This window comes from Mesoplodon bidens (assembly GCF_964165515.1).
Source record: "Mesoplodon bidens genome assembly, chromosome: X".
In the NCBI taxonomy this organism is placed as follows: domain Eukaryota; kingdom Metazoa; phylum Chordata; class Mammalia; order Artiodactyla; family Ziphiidae; genus Mesoplodon; species Mesoplodon bidens.
In genome coordinates, this window is record NC_138163.1 from 10,769,084 (window position 1) to 10,783,585 (window position 14,502).

General features: G+C 39.3%; 1 pseudogene across 1 annotated transcript; it reads right to left on the bottom strand.

The window, feature by feature from the left end:
• Window positions 1-5,614: 5,614 nt before the first annotated feature.
• Window positions 5,615-10,407, bottom strand: LOC308609277 (histone deacetylase 1-like; annotated as a pseudogene). Its single transcript has 3 exons — window positions 10,352-10,407; window positions 8,748-10,167; window positions 5,615-5,717 (listed from the first exon to the last, which is right to left on the bottom strand). The product of its transcript is annotated as a histone deacetylase 1-like (transcript).
• Between the last annotated feature and the right edge of the window lie 4,095 nt (window positions 10,408-14,502).

Consider the following 14,502-nt stretch of genomic DNA (forward strand, 5'->3'; position numbering starts at 1 on the left):
GAAGATATTTGCAAATGATATAACCAATAAGGGATTAATATCCAACATATATAAACAGCTCATACAACTCAACATCAAAAAAACAAGCAACCCGATTAAAAAATGGGCACAAAAACCGAACAGACATTTTTCCAAAGCAGAAATGCAGATGGCCAACAGGCATATGAAAAGATGCTCAACATCACTAATCATCAAGGAAATGCAAATCAAAACCACAATGAGATATCACCTCACATCTGTCAGAATAGCTATCATCAAAAAGAACACAAATAACAAATGTTGCCGAGGATGTGGAGAAAAGGGAATCCTCATACACTGTTGGTGGGAATGTAAATGGGTGAAGCCACTGTGGAAAATCGTATGGAGGTTCCTCAAAAAACTAAAAATAGAACTATCATATGACCCAGCAATTCCACTCCTGGTTATATATATATATATATATATATATATATATATATATATATATATATATATATATATATATGGGGGGGTGTATATATATATAAACACAAACACTAATTTGAAAAGATAGGTGCACCCCAATGTCCACAGCAGCATTATTTACAATTGCCAAGATAAGGAAACAACCTAAGTGTCCATCAACAGATGAATGGATAAAGAAAATGCAGTGTATATATATACAATGGAATACTCAACCATAAAAAAGAATGAAATTTTGCCATTTGCATCAACACAGATGAACTTGGAGGGCATTATGCTAAATAAACTGTCAGACAAAGAAAGACAAATACTGTATGATGTCACATATATGGAATGTAAAAAAATAAATCAAACTAGTGAATATAACAAAAAAGAAGCAGACTCAAAGATATAGAGAAAAAATTTGTGGTTACCAGTGTGTGTGTGGGGGCATCACAGGGGTGGGGTAGTGGAAAGTACAAAATATTAGGTGTAAGATAGGCTCAGAGATGCATTGCACAACACAGGGAATATAGCCAATATTTTGTAATAATGTTAAATGGAAAGTAATCTTTGAATATGGTACAAAAAATAAAAAGTAAAAGAAAAACTAAAGTTCAAAAAAATTTTTAATAAAATGCAATAGGGGTGCATGCATAATTTCATTGGTCCTTGTAATACTAGCCTCTGAAAATTGCCAACTAAGCACGGCCTCTTCTCCTGAACTAGAAAGCCCTACACTGAGTACTACTTCATCCACAGATCACACCCACATTTGGAGGAACCCACTACCATTTCCATGGGGGCTGCATTCTCTCCCAGAAACAACTGGTGAGATCAATGTACTGGAGCTTTCAATGTGCCACAGCTGCAGAGTTCTGTGGAAAAATGGAGAAGATCACCTCTCTACCTTTCTACACTGTAATTAGTTAGAGAAGTCCCAGAGCAATACTTCTTGAGTCTCAATATATTACAGGCTCTTTAATGAAATACCCATGCCAGTTTTTGCTGCCAATTCTCTATTTCCTTTGGATACAGATATAAATCTGTTGGCAGGAGTGGAGGTGGAGTGATGTTCTTTCCCATGGTATCATGTTCCTAAATGGGGGGACATACACTGGAGTAATACCACTGGCCTTTCTCCCCAGGAGGAGGACAGTCTTCACTCAGCTTAACACTTCTTGCTTCTCCCTTTTGGACAGGCCTGCCATCAGGAAGCTAACAGTCTTAGTTCTGGCACACCATGAGTTTTAGAGATGCACGGCCCCACTGGATGGGGTGTGCTGCATTTGTTGAGTGCAGCCTTTGACTAGGTAACTCTAGCTAATTCTGGGGTGCAGAATTAGGAGGTTCATTCTTGCTGCACACCTAAACTTTGTTCTCTAAATCCAGCTGTTTTTAGGAATGAAGATGATATTGTTGATCTCCATCTGTCTGAATCTTTTAGTTCCAAACTGGGGTAGAAAAGAGGTATTACATTTACTGCACTCACCAAATCCCACAAAGTCTATGGGAACCAAGCTGGAGAGAGTTTTGAGTGACAGACTTCCCTTAAAACTACTGCTCTTTTTTGATATTGAGCTGTATGAGCTGTTTGCATATTTTGGAAATTAATCCCTTGTCAGTTGCATTGTTCACAAATATCTTCTCCCAGTCCGTGGGTTGTCTTTTGGGTTTGTTTATGGTTTCCTTTACTTTTTCCTTTGCAAAAGATTTTAAATTTAACTAGGTCCCATTTGTTTATTTTTGGTTTTATTTCCATTACTCCAGGACACAGATCCAAAAAGATATTGTTGAGACTTATGTCAAGTTCTGCCTATGTTTTCCTCTAGGAGTTCTATAGTATCTGGCCTTACATTTAGGTATTTAATCCATTTTGAATTTATTTTTGTATATGGTGTTAGAGAATGTTCCAATTTCATTCTTTTATATGTGGCTATCCAGTTTTCCCAGCATCACTTATTGAAGAGGCTGTCTTTTCCCCATTGTATAGTCTTGCCTCCTTTGTCGTAGATTAATTGACCATAGGTGCGTGGGTTTATTTCTGGGCTTTCTATCCTGTTCCATTGATCTATATGTTTGTTTTTGTGCCAGTACCATACTGTTTTGATTACTGTAGCTTTGTAGTATAGTCTGAAGTCAGTGAACCTGATTCCTCCAGCTCCATTTTTCTTTCTTAAGATTGCTTTGGCTATTTGGAGTCTTTTGTGTTTCCATACAAATTGTAAAATTTTTTGTTCTAGTTCTGTGAAAAATGTCGTTGGTAATTTGATAGAGATTGCATTGAATCTGTAGTGTGCCTTAGGTGGTATAGTCATTTTGACAAAATTGATTTTTCCAATTCCAAAATACAGTATATCTTTCAATCTGTTTGTGTCATCTTCAGTTTCTTTCATCAGCGTCTTATAGTTTTCAAAGTACAGGTCTTTTGCCTCCTTAGGTAGGTTTATTCCTAGGCCTTTTATCCTTTTTCATGTGATGGTAAATAGGACTGTTTCCTTAATTTCTCTTTCTGATCTTTCATTATTAGTGTATAGAAATGCAACAGATTTCCGTGTATTAATCAAAAAATGGGCAGAAGAACTAAATAGATATTTCTCCAAAGAAGACATACAGGTGGCCAACAGGCACATGAAAAAATGCTCAACATTGCTAATTATTAGAGAAATGCAACCAAAACTAAAATGAGGTATCACCTCACTCCAGTCAGAATGGCCATCATCAAAAAGTGTACAAATAATAAATGTTGGAGAGGGTGTAGGGAAAGAGGAACCCTCGTACAATATTGGTGGGAGTGTAAATTGGTACAGCCACTATGGAGGTTCCTTAAAGAACTAAAAATGGAGCTACCATATGATCCTGCAATCCCTCTCCTGGGCATACAGTAAGTCCCCCACATACAAACCTTCAAGTTGTGAACTTTCAAAAGATGTGAACGTGTGTTCTATCAACATCAGGCATGAGTGAAATTGCAGCTTGCTTTCTATCTCCTATTGCTGATGATCCTTCACCTCTACCACCTCCCACCTCCTTTCCCTCCTCCAGTCAGTAACTCTTCTTGCCTGTTCACTCGATGCCAGCCCCTATATGTCAGCTGTTGTACTATACTACTGTACTTTTCAAGATACTATACTGTAAGATCAAAAATGTTTGCTTTATTTTTTGTGTTTGTTTTTTATGTATTTTTGTGTGAAAAGTATTGTAAACCTATTACAGTATAGTACTATATAGCCGATTGTGTTAGTTGGGTACCTAGGCTAACTTGGTTGGACCTACGAACAAATTGGACTTATGAATGCGCTCTCAGAATGGAACTTGTTCATATGTAGGGGACTTACTGTATATCCGGAGAAAACCATAATTCGAAAAGTTACATGCACCCCAATGTTCATTGAAGCACTATTCACACTAGCCAAGACATGGAAGAAACCTAAATGCCCACTGACGGATGAAGAAGATGTGGTATATTTATACAATGGAATACTACTCAGCTATAGAAATGAATGAAATAATGCCATTTACAGCAACATAGATGGATCTAGAGATTATAATAATAAGTGAAGTAAGCCAGACAAAGACAAATATCATATGATATCACTTATATGTAGAATCTAAAAAAAAGATACAACTGAACTTATATACAAAACAGAAATAGACCCATACACATAGAAGACAAACTTATACTACATACTACCAAAGGGGAAAGGGGGGGAGTGATAAATTAGGAGTTTGGGATTAACATATACACACTACTATATATAAAATAACCAACAAGAACCTACTGTATAGCACAGGGAACTATACTTGATATTTAGTAATAACTTATAAGGGAAAATAATCTGGAAAAAGTATATATATATACACATACACATACATATATATATATATATATATATATATATATATATAAACTGAATCACTGTGCTGTACACCTGAAACTAACATGACACTGTAAATCAACTATATTTCAATAAAAACAAACAAACAAACAAAACTACTGTTCTTCTCTTGTCACTGAATTCTGTTTACTGGGCTGATCAGCTGCCTATAACTCCTTAGAGGAATTAAAGTTTAATGATATTTGCAATGTTTGTTGAGCTCTTCATTTCTTCCTTCCTCCTTTCCTTCAGTAATATTTTATTAAATGCATGTTTTGTTTCAGGCTCTGTCCTGAGCTCTGACAATTCAACAGTGAATAAGAGAGACATAGCACCTGCCCTCATGAAGCTTACAGTCTAGCAGTCCAACAGATGTTAATGAAGTGATCCCCCAAGTCTTATAATGTATAATATCAACAAAATAAGTGCTACAAGTCCTCTGAACTCTGATATAGTCTGAGGACTCAAGGAAGGCTTCCCCATGGAAATGGCTCTTTAGCTGAGATCTGAAGGATGAGTTGGAGACAACAAGATAGACACAGGGTGAGAGAAAGAGTGTATCTTAGACAAAGGTAAAGAAACAACCAAAGGTCCTATGGTGGTAGGGAGTTAGTGTGTTACTATGTGCCAAGGTTTGTACAAATCTGTTGTTTTAATTCACTCAACAATCACTTCTGCAAAATAGCTAAGCCCCCATTTTACAAATGAGAATATTGAAGCCCAGGGGGTTACTAGCTGCATGACATTGAGTAAGTGAATTTAAAGCCAGTATTGAGTGCCTCTAAGGCAGTGGTTCTCAGCTGGACCCCTACCACGCTAGAGCACATTTGGCAATATCTGGAAGCAATTTTAGTTGTCACAACTTTGAGGGGGGCTGGGGTGCACTGCTAGGTTGAGGCCAGAGATGCTGCTATGCATCCTACAATGAACAGGACAGCCATCACAATAAACAATTATCTGACCCAAAATTTTAATAGTGCCCAGGATGAGAAACCCTGGCACTACTGAAATTTGGGTTAAACCCAAACTCTTAACCCTTCCACAGATGTGCCGCTCTCCCTGGAGGCTTCTCAGTCCTTTGTGCAAATAGACTTCTGGTCAGTCAGTTCCAATTAGCTGTACATGCCCAGTAGTGGACACGGATTAGACTTAAGTAGGGACCTCTGCTACTTGGCAATTCTTTCAATGATCCACACCAGCTTTGTATTGTCAGTTCCCTCTCATAGATGAAGAAACAGAGGTTAAATAACATGCCTTGAGTCTCAGAAGTCACAGTGACAGAGCAACTGAGTCCAGCTGTTTTGAAATTGAATCTGTTATCGTTTTCCTTCATAAGGCAGCCCTTCAAAGGACAAATGCTTAATCTCGGCCTCCTCATGTAAAACTGGCAAAGGCTGGAGATACAGGTCTGGATCTGGGCTGCAGGGGCGCTACAAAGAGTTTGTCAAATTTAGTGCCTGCATTATTTTTTTAGGAGCTTGAAAATCAGCCCAGTGTTATTCAGCTTGAATTCTTCTCTTGGTAGGCTCAAACTCACACCAGACACACAATCTGCTGTTTGTGTAGAGAATGTATCAGGAGAGAAAAGAATAGCACCCACATGTGAGCATCTGCTCAAAAAATCCATTTCACCATTAACCATACAACTGAGTGAGAAAAACATCTGTGCCTGCTATTGCAGATGTAATCATAAAACCCAAATGTAGCAATGGAACAAACTGGAAGAGGGGCAGAGGAGAAGAAAAGGGAGAAACACATAGCTTTGTTGTCAGAAAGGGAGGGGTCTCTGGCTGGGCCCCTGCACTGAATACTCTTGTCTTCACCTTTCAGACACCATCTATAGGAAACAGCAAGATCATAAGCAGGCAAATTATGCAATACAGCTCTAAGGAAGCAATAAACAAGGCAGAGGAATCCCAGAGACTGCAAATCGACAGCAAAAAATATATCTAAATATATGCTGGCGGCATTTCAATGTTAAGGCAGTTGACAGAATCATGGAACAAGAGACCGTAGAAAATGTCAAATCTGAAGGGCCCTCAGAGATCAACTAGTTCAATCCCCAGTCTTACTCATGAGGAAACTGAGGTGCAGAGAGGGATGTGACTGCCCAAGGTCACACAGCTAGTTAGTGGCAGATGATTCTAGGCAGTTCTGGGGAAACAATTTTTTTTTCAGACCGGCAAGAGAGAAACGTTTTACAAAACTTTACAAATAACTGAGAACATCAGCTTGAAAGGATAACTCTGCTACAGCTATATAAATTTATGCCTTGATTCAGGGGGCCAAAAGCCAATGCTGATCTTTGCCCAAAGTGCTAAGGTGTAATTCTGCCACTCAGGGTGAAACAGAAACACCTACTAGATCTCAGCAACTAACACTGGCTCTACTTCTGCTGGACTGCCAGTTTTAAAGAACCACACAACTTTAATCTGAAGGTGGAAAGAAAGGGAAACCAACCAGGCCCATGGCACCCCAGGCCACACTCCTTTCATTGGCCCATGAAGAATCTGCATCCAGGAAGTCAGGACGCTAGGCTTTGGCTTCTGGTTCTGCCTACAACCAGCTGTATGACCTTAGGACAAATATAGACCACTGAACTTGAACCCTCCAAAAGCTTTTCTCCTCAGGACAAGAGGATAATAAGAAGCAAAAGGAAAGGAGAAAACAGAGAAATGTATGGGAAGAGGTGGTGGGAAGAAGCAGGGTTGCCCTCTCTTCCTGCCCATCCCCTCAAATGCCAGCCTAACTGTTATGGAGTCCATACAACACCCCTCCTAAATTCAGCCTAGGTTGTATCATTCATTTTATGGCTATTCATGGCCATCTTCTTTCATGAAATATCTGTTCAAATCTTTTGCCCATTTTTATTGGTTGTTTTCTCACTAAGGAGCTGTAAAAGGCATTTATATATTCTGGATATAAGTATTTTGTCTGATATAAGTGCTGTGTATATTTTCTTCTCTTCCAAGGTTTGACTTTTCATTTTCTCAACAATATCTTTCAAAGAGCAAGAGTTTTTAATTTTGATAACATTAAATTTATCATTTTTTAAATACTTTTGTGCTTTTTGTATTCTATCTATGAACTTTTCCCTACCCCAAAGTCACAAAGATTTTCTCCTATGTTGTCTTCTAAACACTTTAGAGTTTGGGGTTTTATATTTGGTTCCATTTAGAATCCATTTACATTTATTATCCATTTCGAGGTGATTTTTGTGTATGGCACAAGGTAAAATTTCATGTTCACTTTTTTCCTGTATTGGTATCTGCTTGATCCAGCACTATTTGTTGAAAAGACTATTTTCCCTCCACTAAATTGCTTTGGCACATTTGATCAATTGGCTATATATGCATGGTATCTTTCACTTTTTAGTAGACCTATCCTTCAAGGACAGTACAAAGGAGGACACGAGTCTACATGTACATTTGCACTAATTCCAACTCAGTGGGACTCAACTCATGAGGTCAGACTGTTTAGGACTTCACAGTTCTGCCCATGGCGAAAGATGGAAGGACAGAAGACCAGTTAACGATAGGAATTATAACAGATGCACATGATTGGGACAATCCTTTTTTGCATTTCATATGCATCACATAATTGATCCTTCAAAACCGCCCTGTGAAAAAGCAATTAACATGATCCTCATGATTTGAAGTGAAGCTCTGAGAGTTAACTGACTTTTCTAAGGTCACAGAGCTGGACTCTGAACCTAGACTCTACGATGCCAGAACTATGTTTTCAATCACTGTTTCTATTCATCCTTTTAGCTCCATTACTCTTATATCCATAATTCGATGTGATGGTCCTCACCTGAAACAACCTCTTACTGTTCCCGTCCATTGCAGATGTTGAGGGCTAACTAATAAAACAGTTAATATTTGTTGAATACCAAGGATTCAGTCTCTTTGTATATACACATTTTTTAGTGTATAGACGTACCATTTTATTACAAAGGTTCTCACAAAAATGAAAACAGTATCTCAAAAAGGAAACTAGACTACCAATCTTCACCTGCAGAATTGTGGGAGGACAGAGAGGGCAGGCAGTGTGAGTTTCTTGGCTTACTGGGGGCCAGTAGAAAGGTATGAGAACAGAACCAATCTAAAAATGGCTGATGTTACTTTAAGAAGTCTGAAAAGACCAGGGAGTCCCTGAAGATCCAGTCACCCCTTCCAAAATGCTCAATAAGGGCACCTTTTCAAAGCTACTAAGCAGGCACTTCAAGATTTTGTCCTATGGGTGCTTAAGTGTATCCCTTCTAGCCAGACCTGGCACCCGTTATGGTTCAAAATTAAGAATTCAGGAGGGATGGGTGGTGAGGCAGCTACTAGAAAAGCTTCACCTAACACATGTGCCCTGGGCTCAGGGCCCTGGTTCCTGTCTAGTCCCTGAGGATATTTTAATATATTTTTATATAAATACACAGAGAAATAGAAAATATAAAACCTGAGGGGGTGCAAGATAAAGGTGGGGAACTTGGCAAGAAGCCAGAACTGGAGAGGTCTGTTCAGACCCTCCTCCTCCTTGGTTTTCTCCTCTTCTGTGACTTCTTTCTTTTTTTCTGGGTCTTTCTCTTTCTCATCTTCTGTTTTGACTCTCTTGGCTTTTTTGAAGTTGGAAGAGTTCTTGCGACCTCCTTCTCCCTCCTCATCAGAGTCGGAGAACTCTTCCTCACAGGCAATTTGTTTGTCCGAGGAACACAGTGAGATGTGCTTGTCAGGGTCTTCTTCATCCTCATCACCACTCTCCTCTGGAATGGCATCCTCAGGAATGGCCTGCATTTGGACTCCAGGTATGAGGGTCAGCATTCTCAGGTTCTCAAACAGTCGCTGTTTGAGCTTTTCCAGATACTCATTAGTGTTCTGGTTAGTCATATTGGAAAGACTGATGTGAAATTTGAAATCTGGTCCAAAGTATTCAAAGTAGTCATTGTATGAAAGCTCATTAGGGATCTCCATGTCCAGGGCCACAGCTGTTTCATAAGTCCAGCACCAGGAGACATTATAATGGTGTAGCTACCTCCTCCCAGCATCAGCATAGGCAGGTTAAAGCTCTTCACAAATTCCACACACTTGGCTTGCCCTTTGATGGTCGAATCGAAGCAATCTAACTGATCCCCAGACAGGAAATCAGAGCCACAATGTAAGACGACTGCACTGAGCTGGAACATCTCCATTACTTTGGACATGACCGGCTTGAAAATGGCCTCATAGAACTCGTCAGCAATCCCATCTCGGAGCAGGTAGGTAACAGCCTGATACTTGCCTTTGCCAGCCCCAATATCCCGTAGGTCCCAAGTTCCTGGGAAGTACTCTCCATATTTATGAAAGGACACAGTCACGACTCAGTCTGTGGTATAGAAGGCCTCTTCCACGCCATCGCCATGGTGAATATCAATGTCAACATACAGCACTCTCTGGTGATACTTCAGCAGTTCCAGGATAGCCAAGACGATATCATTGACATTGACGTAACAGAAGTCAGATTCCTTGGACTTCTTTGCATGGTGTAAGCCCCCAGCCCAATTCACAGTGATGTCCATCTGCTGTTTATTTTCAGGGCACTTGCCACAGAGCCACCAGGAGACAGCTGACAGAACTCAAACAGGCCATCAAATACCGGACAGTCCTCACCAACGTAGAATCTCTGCATCTGCTTGCTGTATTCGGACATGTTACCTGGGCAGATGGAGCGCAAGAATTTAATGTAGTCATCAGTGTTGTACTTGGTTCTCTCCTCAGCATTGGCTTTGTGAGGGTGATAAATTTCCATCTTTCAGTCGAGGCCATAGTTAAGGAGCAAATTGTGAGTCATGCAGATTCAGTGAGGCTTCATTGGGTGGCCTTGTCCATAATATACAACATAACTGGAAACTACATCCAATGTAATTTCCAACATCCCCTCACTATATCTCCAGGGAATTCACTCCCACAACAGAAAAATAACCATCACTACTCAGAATTATTGTAAGTCACAGTTCACCTCTTGCACATCGTTACACTTTATGGTGTCAAAGCACATTCACATTCATTTTCTTACTGGATTCTCACAAAAACCCATCATAGTAGTAACAGACTTTCCCCCTGGTGCCCTGAGTCTGCGCCATCTTGCTCCCCTCCTTAGGTCCCTCTGCCCTCCTGCCAGCGGCTCTGCTCAGCCTCTTTACATATATTAACTCATTCAATCCTCCCAACATCCCTAAGTGAGTTGTATACTACTGTCATGTCCATTTTAATGGAACCTGGAACCTCAGGCTCAGTGAGTTTATGTAACTTACTCTCAATCACACAGCTACTAAATAGCAGAGCCAGGATCTAAAGCAATTATTTACCTTCCCTTAAATCTCTTGCTCTTGGCCATTACAATATACCACCCTCTAGACTTCAGGTAGATTGTCCATACAAGATTACACAGGGTAAGGACACTAGCCAGTCATTAATGTGCTATCAAGGCCCACAACACATTGAAAAAAAAAATGTCACCTTGGCCCTGTCAACACACAATGGCTACTGTGTTTCCCAATTCTGCCTTGTATCTGCCTCTTTTATCACCCAAAGCCATGGGAGGAAATGAGCATTTGGGATGCTCCACAGCAGATTTAGAGTTTCTATGGAAATAACTACCTTCAGAAGATCAAAGGTTTCCATATCATAAAGGGACATCATTTGCTCTATTCTTTGAACTTCAAGAAGAATATATACAAAACAATTCACTTTGATAAGCTGGTATGACCTAACCTAACAACATAGAAATTAGTCAGGATTTTCCTAATAATCCTTTTATGATTAATCTTTATGGTCTTTAAAAGCTTTCACCAGTGCTCTTTTATTTGGTTTTTCTCAACCTTGCAAGATAAGCAGAGGAGATCATATTATCTCCAATTTACTGATAAAGAAACTGAGAATCACATGGAGATAAGTGACTTGTCCAAGTACACAAAGCTAACATGCAGTGGAGCTAAGATTGAACCCTAGGTCCTCTAATAGCCTGCTACAAAGTTTCAAATTAAAACGCACAAATATTACAATCATTGTTTCTTAATATTATGTCTCAGGATGTTCAGATGGAACATATAACATCACCAAGGTCTCTAAATATTTTCTTTAATAATTCTTTCCTCAAATTATGAGTGTCCCAGTATCACTCTCTGGACATGAGGATAAAGACAGCTGCTCCCATGACCTTTCAAGTGATGTCACTTTAGCAGGCTTTTAAAAGACTGGGCCAAAGAAAAAGATTCCTGAGAGGAAGAACATGTTACCTTGAAGAGTAATCAGTTATGAGAATGGTTTCACTGCCTGTTATACCATGGATTATGCTTTCATTTTTCATATTAATGTTCTTTATGTTTTTCAATTAGTCACGACAAATTACCTGTCCTTCGCCTTGGCAAGGACAGCTCAGTGGGGCTTGGTGCAGTATTTTCCAAGTTCTGTCTGGTGAATTCTTGCTCACATTCTTCTTGAGGCATTAAGATGTAATTTTTTTAATGAATGAATGTGTTTCATTTGACACCATCTCATTCATGTAGGAAATTACCTATTGAATAAGGAATTGGAAATTTTTTCCTTTCTTTCTCTGTAATGGTGCATTGCAAAAAATTAATTTTAGTTAAATATTAAAAAAGAATTGGAACCTTAAAGAAAATTAAAATTCATTCAGCATTTCTTAGTCATTCTAACAGAGAGGACTTGTGGCACAGAGCATACAAAATAGCAAATTCTCCAAAATCCATGCCTACCTCCATTTTCCCCTGCCCAGTCTTGGCAAAGTGCTTGCCCCTCCTCTGTACTCCATCCCACTGTCCCCATATTTCCCATACGGCAATACCTGACTAGCTGCATTTTAATCACCCGTTTACTAGTCAGTCTCCACCCCTTACCCAAGCAGGTAAGACCTTCTAGGACAGGAATAATGTCTTAATCAGGACTGAATCCCTAGCTCTTAACACACTGCACAACACAGAAGTACTTAGTAAGTAATGGGTGAATGAAGCCATTGCCTTTGGAAAACATGAATACATCCTTGTTAGCTATAGCCTTATCTCACAAATTAGGCTTTGTTCAGTCTATAATTTAACCATTATGTTGCATTCCCATAATCCTCTATGGGGAGGGAAACCAAATAACTTCTCTGCCCTTGAAGATCTCACAGTCTAGCCAAGCTCTGCCAAATGTTAACTTTCTAAAGACCACATGGTAGCCTCCCTTTAGAGTACTTTGTCAAAAAGCTGCCATTTTCCTTTCCTTTGATGTGTGGCATGGTCCTTAAGATTAGCAAGCTCCTTCAAACACTGCTAGTATGGTGTCTCAGAGGTCAAATACTTTGTTCCCACAGGCTGGTCAAGTCTTTTGAAAGACACCTGCATATGGTGGAGATGAGGGGAGGCCTCATTCCCTTAAACAGACTGGTTTTATTATACTTTTTTTTTGGTTGGTGGGGGCACTGTAGAAACTCCAGCCCAAGGCCTACCCACAGTTACATCTCTGCTCTTCACCAGAGGATAGTTTAAATTTCTTTACACTCCAATTCTTCTGCTACTGTCATTTTATGACTTTGGAGAAGGGAGGGGAGAGCCTCTGTGGACTCCCTGAGTCTCTTTAAAGAACTCTGAGTTATTATTAAACCAATATCTTCACTATTGAAATCCCTTGTTGCTATTAATAATTATTGCAATCCCCAGGGTGGAAAGCCATAAAAGAAAATGCTATTATTTGTTCAAACTTCAGGCTAATTAAGCCCAACACGTGATATATAAATAGATCCAAAAAATCTCTAATTTTTATGCATTGTGCAAATAAGTGAATATCCAGTGAGGAAATGTTTACTTGACTTGAGAGACAACTAAACTACAAAAGACCTGGAAAAGAGCCTACAAGGTCTCTCTTTCCAGATTAGTCTTTAAGTAATACTTGCCGCTAATGGAGTAGCATTTGGAAATCATCAGGAATAACAGAGTTGAAGAGTTGTAAAGAAGTCTGAGAAAATTTCTGTTTTCCTCAACTTTGGTACAGTGTAGGATCAGTACAGTTTGGTACAGTGTAGGATCATTTGCCCTTCTCTAGAGCTCTCCAGGAAGCAGAAATGCCACTTACCCTCAGTTACCCATTCTTCCAACTTAACATACCAACAAGCAAAAAGTTCCTTCCTATGACTAAGGAACAATTTTCCTGCTTTGATGTAAATTCAGTTCCTTGTATTGTGATGTTTTGCTGCAAAAAGAACAACTAATCCCAATTCCTTTTGTAGAAATTGTTCATGCCCTTTAAAACCTTAAAAAGATGACTCCGATCCTCATATCTCCAGACCAGACAAAACCTAGTTCACTCCATTCTCAGTCTCTTTAATTTTTCTTCCTTTAATCCTGTTTAAGGATCAAAACAGGAACAGCTCCAGAATCTATAATATTTTCTCTATTCCTGGTTCTTAGAACTACTTGGAGATTGATACAAACTGAATTCTCCACACACAAAGTCATTATATCATGCCCACAATTGCACATAGGTAAATTGCCTGGTTAAAAACAAAACAAAACAGATACACAAAGAATCCTGGAGAGAGGCAGGCTGTATGTGTGCATGTGTGTGTGAGTGTGTGTGTGTGTGTGTGTGTGTTTCATTGAGGGTTAGAATTGAGTAGACATGCAGATTTTGTGGCATTAACTCTGAAGTGGACAATTTCAAAAATGAATGACAAGAAATTAAAGGCAGCTAATTAGAGACACAAATTTTATGTCAAAAAAGTAGGGTTTTCAAATTCCTAGAGAAAGGCAAATCATTATGAATCAAAATTTCTACCAGACAGAAAGTTCAACAGTATAATGCAGATGTGGTAGAGTAGGAAAGAGGAAATTAAGGTTCATATTTTGTTTGATGTTGGTTGTCTCTTAACCTCTATCATCCTATAGTAAACACCTCTTGGAATGGTGCCCCAGCTTACAATTCTCCTTTCTCTGGGAATGGCCCCTATATGCAGAGGCGATAGGCCAACAGTGGTCATGTTAATTCTATGAGATCCTGATCCCTTGGCCACAGTTGTTGATCCAGGGGTGGGCACAGGATCCATACCAAGTAAATAAGATTCATTCTTTCTTTCAGGAATTGAAAATCTTGAATAGAAAACACAACACAATGCACTGTATGCAGTTTCATTCTGTCTAGCCCATCTGAAATGAGTTCTTTACATGTTTTTCACCTGACAT